The sequence below is a fragment of the Dipodomys merriami genome, unplaced genomic scaffold (genome assembly GCF_024711535.1).
Source record: "Dipodomys merriami isolate MVZ:Mamm:240054 unplaced genomic scaffold, mDipMer1.0.p SCAF_198, whole genome shotgun sequence".
In the NCBI taxonomy this organism is placed as follows: Eukaryota; Metazoa; Chordata; class Mammalia; order Rodentia; family Heteromyidae; genus Dipodomys; species Dipodomys merriami.
The window spans coordinates 1,754,668-1,762,023 of record NW_027203359.1 but is presented as its reverse complement, the minus strand read 5'-3'; the positions used below and the strand labels follow the sequence as shown (position 1 = coordinate 1,762,023).

Below are 7,356 nucleotides of genomic sequence, written 5' to 3'. Positions count from 1 at the left end.
CCCCAGTGTGTTGTCTGACAAATAGGAACTTGTTATCATTGTCTTTGAGACAGGGACTGGCTACGCCGTCCAGGGAGCCCTGGAACCTGCAATCTTCCTGCCTTTGTCTCCCGAGAGCCGGGATTACAAGCTTGTATCACCCCATCTGGCTTTTTGGCCTGCTTTACTAAATCTATTTTAAAAGGTAGTATAACTTAACATGTTTCATTCATTACATAGTCAACCATCTAAATGTCTTGAAAACAGTTTATTTTCTAAAGTGGGTTTAATCTTCCTCTCTGAAATATTTTTAAGCCATTCATTTCCATGCCAAACCCTGTAATACAAAAGTAATCTCCGAGCCGATCTCTGACCACATCATGACAAATTCTAAATCAGCACCATCTAAATTAGAGTACCCTCCCCCCTCCCCGCCACAGGCTCAACCTCAGCATCTGCCATTAATCTCTTTGCAAAACTGTTGTTTTTCTGTTTAAACCGAAATAGTAAAATCATGTTCCTGTAAGTTCGGGTTTAAAATTGCAATGGGAAATGGGAGAGAGTGTCTGCTTCAGGAAGCAGTTTCCATTCCATTCTGGGTTAGAGACGGTTACCAAGGAGACCGCTCAACTTCCTCCTGGTCTTCTAGGATCAGGAATCCTGGGGGCTCTCAGGAAACATTTGTAGAAAGAAAAAGGAGAGAAAGAAAAGAGGATGAAAGTAACAAGGAAATGAGGGAGGGCAGGCTTCTGCCTATTAGAGAAGAGCATTGTGATGGTTTCTTTTATGTGGTAATGGGACTAGGCCATGGTCCCTAGCTATTCACTCAACATTCTAGATGGATCTGTAAAGAAATTCTTTTTCTTCCCTTCTTCCCTTCCTTCCTTCTTTCCTTTCTTCCTTTCTTTCTTCTCTTTCTTTCTGTCTTTCTTTCTTTGAGGAAAATTAACTTTATATTAGCAGTTGTTGATAGACAAGATTATTCTCCACAATGTGGCAGAATCATTAATAGCCTAGACCTTTGGGAACAAAATTTGGGTCATCTCACCAGGAAAAATAGCTATGACCATCTGAGGTCTTTATTGAAGTTACAGTATGTCCAGGGGAAGATCTTACATCCTCTTGTGAGGAAAGGTTACTATGTTTTCAGTTGTATAGGGTGTGTGTGTGTGTGTGTGTGTGTGTGTGTGTGTGTGTGTGTGTGTGTGTGTGTGTGTGTGTGTGTGTGTGTGTGTGTGTGTGTATGTGTGTACATGCAGTTGATTCTGTTTCTCTGGCGACCCCTAACACAAACCTAATGTAAGATCATACTATGATGTTGATAAAATCCTGATCTATATATCTGTAAGTGCTTTTTTTTTTTTTTTTTTTTCTCAAATGGTGGTTGTTGCATGGAAGGGAAAATGGCGCCATTCAAAGCCAAGGACCAGCAAACATTCTGATGAATGTAACAGCAAGCAGAGGTAAGTTTCTCCTGGTAAGAGCCATCTCAGTGATCACTGAAGGAAGGTGAGGTTGGGCTTTTGAGTTTTAATAAAGTGAGAGAGGAATCTGATGGTCTCCACCTTAATGCGCTTAAACAGAGGAGCATGGGAACTAAAAAAGTTCCTTTCTTTAATAACTTTTACCAGTCAGACAAGTAGACTGGACCTAAGAGCCAGGTGCTCTGTGGAAAGCCACAGCTCAGACCAGATAGCAGCAGTGAGAGTCCTGGACTGGAAGAACAAAGATTCAAAGCATCCTTTGGAAAGGAAAATATCTACAAAGGTTTCAAGCATAAAGCAGAGATTAAACAACGATCAATAAGGTTTAAAGACAAGTGGAAAGTGTAGCTCACGTACTTAGGTATACATCCTTGAGTAATTTGCTCTGTGGAGCTGTCTGCTTTGCTCTGAATGTTTATTATCTGTCTTCATAAAGAGATGTCTTCTTTGTAAAAGAAATTATAATTAGATTGTAAAATAAATGAACCTTTCAGCTAATCGTACCTTTGGGAGCTATGGGTTAAAAAACAACTCTCGGCTGTGAGAACTGTCACTTATTTTGTGGTCATTCTTATCAAACACTGGGAGGAACTGACAGTTTCTTCAAGATTCAGCTTAGAAACTCAATCTCATAAAAAAATAGAAATATCCCAGAACCAAAATAATACTAACATTTTCACTTCTGTATGAGTTTCAAATGCAGTACTGGGCTACCTATCACTGACAAATATGAATAATAGTATAATGGTGATAACAAATCAATGATTTTTAATTTTTTTATTTTTTGATCTGGTAATAGGACTTGAACTCGGGGCCTGGGTACTGTCCCTGAGCTTTTTCATTCAAACCTAGTGCTCTGCCACTTGAGCCCCAACCCTGCTTCCAGATTTTCAGTGATTATTTGGAGATCAGAGTTTCAAAGACTTTCCTTCCTGGGATGGCTTTGAACTATGACCCTTAGATCTCAGCCTCCTGAGTAGCTAGGATTACAGGCGTAAGCCACTAGTATCTGACTGATTTGGAACCCTGAGGATTCCCTTAGAATACTTTCAAACACTTCTGCCTTCTCTCAGCCCAGAAACAAGGAAACTAAGTGACTGAGGAGCTTAATAATTCCTCTTCTTTAAGTTGTTTGCAGTACTAGGGTTTGAATTTAGGACTTTGCCCTTCCTAGACAGGCGCTCTACCACTTGAGCCATGCCCCCAGGTATCTTTCTTTCTTTCCTTCTTTCCCTCCCTCCCTCCTTCCCTCCTTTCCTCTCTCCCTCCCTTCTTTCCTTCCTTCCTCCCATTTTCCTCAGGTATGTTGCCACTGTACTGGAAACTCTGACTACCACAGAGTTCTATTCCCACAGATGTTGACTCACTGAGGACTCATTTATCCTCACTGGAGATGAGGACAAATGTTCTTCAATTCTAACAAGCTTGCAGAAGATGTGACGGGGCTTGTCCAGGTCCCCACTTTGAGAATTGCTACCCTAGAGCAAAACACCCAGACTTAGTGTAATACTTCATTACACTTAGTGGAACACTTGTCAAGTACCTCTACACTTTAAGTTTAAGCATCTCCTTATTCTCAGAGTGCCCTCCAGGCAAAATTAATCATTCCCCATCTGCATTCCCAGCAACTCAGTAGACCTCTTTTTCATACAGCATACACAACATATACAACATATACAACATACATATTTGCCTTCCCCATTTTTGACTGCATGCAACCATGAAGACAGAGATTTAGCTACATATCTTAGTGTGCCCAGCACCAGAGCATAGTAGGTGCTCAACAAATACTTCTACATTCTTTGGAATAGCAACAAACAGTAAATGCACAAGTTTTAAAAGACACCATCTCTAAGGCAGTTAGAAACCCTGCACCAGTTTGGCTTATAGCCCTAGGATTAGACTCTTGTCAGTGACTCAGAGTTCAAGATGTTGCTTGTCGTAAAGAGTAATACTCTGTTAACACCCTGTAGCTATTTGTGATCATGATTTAAAAGGACAAATATACATACATATGTCATGCACACAAGTAAAATTAAGAAACACAAAATCTTCTTTTGGAATCTAGAACTAACTAGACTGACAGCAAAGAGGAAACTTGTGTTTGTCTCTGCAGTCCTGGAGAGCTCAGAGAAAACCAAGGATGTGTCCATGGTCACTCCAGCACGATAGCATCAAGGAAACAATATGGCAGTGACCCTTTCCAGATGTCACTATAAAACTCATGAGAAGTCCAAATGGCAGAACGTATTGGAGTGTGGCAATGAGAGATAGAGGAAAGCACTTTAGAAAGTTTTTGAGATTCTACACATAGTCCATGAGATAAAGAAAAAAGGGTTGATACATACCTGTAACTCCAGCTGCCTTTTGGAGGCACAGATCAGGAGGATCATGGTTCAAGGCTAGCCCACACAAGAAAACGATAGCAAGATCTCAACGGATAGAAGTTACGTACAGTGGCTCACACCTGTCATCCCAGCTACAAGTGAGTATGAGGATTGCAATTGAGGCTGGCCAGGCATTAATGAGAGACTTACTTTATTTATTTTTTAAAAAGCTAAATGGGATTGAGGGTAGGGTATGGCTCAGTGGTTGAGTGCCTCTTTAGTAAGCACAAAGCCTGGAGTTCAAACTCCACTATTGCCAGAGGAAAAAAGGAAGAGAGAAAGGAAGGGAGAGAGAAAGGAAGGAAAGAAGAAGGAAGAAGGAAGGAAGGAAGGAAGGAAGGAAGGAAGGAAGGAAGGAAGGAAGGAAGGAAGGAAGGAAGGAAGGAAGGAAAGAAGGAAGGAAGGAAGGAAGGAAGGAAGGAAGGAAGGCAGGCAAGTAGGAAAGAGGAAGAAGGGAAAGAGGGAGGGAGGGAGGAAGAGAAGGCAGGCAGGCAGGCAGAATCTATCTTTAGTTGGTAGCAAGAAGAATGTTAATGTAAATAACCAGTAGATGTCAAGTACTAAATCTTGGGATTCTCCATCACACAGCTGGCCCTGGAGAGACCCCTGCACAATTGAAAACAAAATATAAACACAGAATCTATCATTCTCTATGATTGGCTCCTCTATAAGCTATTATTCTTCCATGACTTCTCCTGACTTGCAGAAATCCAGCCGTTACATGAGTCCTTCTCCTGCCCTGATCACAGCTACCAAAGTTTGCCTCGCTTTAAGCTATGTGTCCTCAGATCCTGTTCATCGGACTTTAGAAGATGGTCTTTGGAAATCTTATTCATTTCCTTGATGAAGAGCTGAGCGCTGTAGGTACGGGCAGGTACAGTATGACTTTTGGCCTCATTCACAGACTTTGTTGGGGAAGTGGGTAGTTGAAACAAGTAATTTCACATATGAGCACATCATTACTGAGTACACATGCCTTGACAGAGGTGCTTCCTCTGAGATATGAAGGGTGGGACATCTAAGCTAAATAAAGGGAATATAGGAGACTCCATTACTGGCCCCAGATCTTCCTCCTGCCTCAGATCCTAGGCTCTTTGTCCCACAATTGCCACCATCCTTGCCACAATGTAGCTCTGTGTGTTTCCCCAAACTTTGACCCAAACATTCACAACTTGGTTTGAATAGGAGGAAGAAAACATGGTGATGTGCTAGTCTTCAGCACAGAGGCCAAGTGTGTTTTTTACTTGCCTATTACGTCTGTCATGATGGGAGAAGCGCCCATCCAGGCTAGCTTGCTGCTCCCAAGTGGAGCTGACCTGTCTCTAATAATGGGGTCTAGCTAATCCCAGGCCAAAGCCCAGCCCCTGATCCCTAAACCTGTGAACTGGGCTCACCACAGATGACCTACAGAAGCGTGAACTCCAATAATGTACGACCATTGATCCGAGCCTTCAAATTTTGGTGTAGCTTGTTATACAGCAAGAGCTAACAGGTACAGGGCATGGGGACTTCATCTCCAAAGCAATAACATTTGGATGGAGACTTCAATATTTAGTAGGTGTTAAATAAAAATGAATGGGGACCAGGCACTGGAGGCCTGTGCCTATAGTCCTAGCTACTCTGAGAGGTTGAGATCTGAGGATCATGGATCTAAGTCAGTCTGGGCAGGAAAGTCAGTGAAACTCTTATCTCCAATTAACCAGTAAAAAGCTGGCAGTGGAGGTGTGGCTCCAGTGATAGAGCACTGGCCTTGCACATACAAAGCTCAGGGACAGCCCCCAGTCCTTGAGTTCAAGCCCCAGGATAGGTACATGCTCACAAAAATGAATGAAAGGAAGATGTCATGATGAAAGGAAAGGCAAGAATGAGAGGCCTCAGGTAGGGAAAGACTTGATGCATTCAAATGGCCACAGGCAAGCTCCATGGATTGCGGAAGAGGACCAACTGAAGCCAGGAGGAGCACAAACCCAATCATGCTGGCTTCTCATCCATTGAAGAACACCAATATCAGAGAATCATAATCATTATTATTAGCCTGCTAGAACTGCACTAGGGTGGCCACAATTCTCATTATGGATCTCTGTTGAAATCAATGAAAATAAAATTTCAGTTTCTTGGTTACAGTATCCTTATTTCAAATGTTTACTAGCTAGTATGCACAGCTAGTGGCTAGCATATTAACCAAACCAATGTGACACAGTCTTTTTTTTTTTTTTTAAGTTACAACTATCCTCTAGTAAACAAAAACTTGTTCAACATTTATTGTTGCTCTGGTTCTGGAGCACGAACTCAGGGCCTGAACACTGTACCAGACCTTTTTGTGTTCAAAGCTAGCACTCCACCACTTGAGCCACAGCTCCACTTCTGGCTTTTTGCCGATTAACTGGAGATAAGAGTCTTGCAGATTTTCCTGCCTGGGCTGGCTCTGAACCGTGATCCTCAGATCTCAGCCTCCTGCATAGCTAGGATTACAGATGTGTGCCACCAGTGCCTGGCATAGTCTCCATTATTTTGTCACTGCTATTTAACCAATCACTTTAGGTCCAGTAGCTTAAAGCAACATAAACGTGTTACCTCACAGTTTCTAAAGCTCAAGCCCTCTATCAGGGTCTTATGGGGCTGAAATGCAGGTGTGGACCTGGGGCTTCTCTGAGGCTCAAGATCCTCTTGCATGCTCTCTAGTTGTTGATAGAATATCTTTTCTTAATTCTGAATGATCAAGGATAGCTTGCATCTTCTAAGAGACTGTCCTCTGGTCCTTTTCCCTTGACCTTCTCCTCTTACAACAGAGCAATTTGCTCTGACCCTTTACCTTCTATTCAAGGCCTTGCCTGCTTAGGTCCAGCCCACCTAGTGTAAATTCCTTTGGATCAAGTGAAAGCTGACTGGTAGATGATCCAATCAAGAGTCATGTTCCACCACATCCACCAACTCTGCTTACCCTCTAGGAGAGTACGCCACATGGTCAACAAACCCATGGGTGGGAATCTTGGTGCCATCTTAAAAAAAAATCTGTTCATTGTAGACCGTGTGAAAATGTAGGAAGTCGGGTGCAGGTGGCTCACATCTATAATCCTAGCTACTCAGGAGGCTGAGACATGAGGATCGCAGTTTGAAGCCAAACCGGGGAAGGAAAGTCCATGAGACCCTTATCGCCAATGAACCATTAAAAGCCAGAAATAGAGCTGAAGCTCAAGTGGCAAAGTACTAGCCTTGAGCACAAAAGTTCAGGATAGCTCCCAGGCCCAGAGTTCAAGCTCCAGGACCAGCAAATGAATGCATGGATGAGGAAAAAGTTAAATTAACAAGAAAGGGTCAATGTTTGGATGAATCTGGAATGATTAGTCAGGTGAGCCTGTGAGAGAGACTTCTTAGAAGTGAGAGTTGGTCTCAGTGATGATCCAGTTATGTCTATAGGAGTCTCTCTCTCTCTGGATGTAACAGTGACTGCTACTCATAGGACCATGGAGTAGAAACAAGACCGTGAAAAGCAGACACGAATAGAC

General features: G+C 42.6%; 1 long non-coding RNA gene across 1 annotated transcript; it reads left to right on the top strand.

Moving 5' to 3' along the window:
• Positions 1–862: 862 nt before the first annotated feature.
• Positions 863–5,849, top strand: LOC138831474 (uncharacterized). Its single transcript, XR_011373336.1, has 4 exons — positions 863–1,113; positions 1,378–1,442; positions 4,557–4,724; positions 5,764–5,849. It is a non-coding gene; the product is annotated as an uncharacterized lncRNA (long non-coding RNA).
• The last annotated feature ends 1,507 nt before the right edge of the window (positions 5,850–7,356 follow it).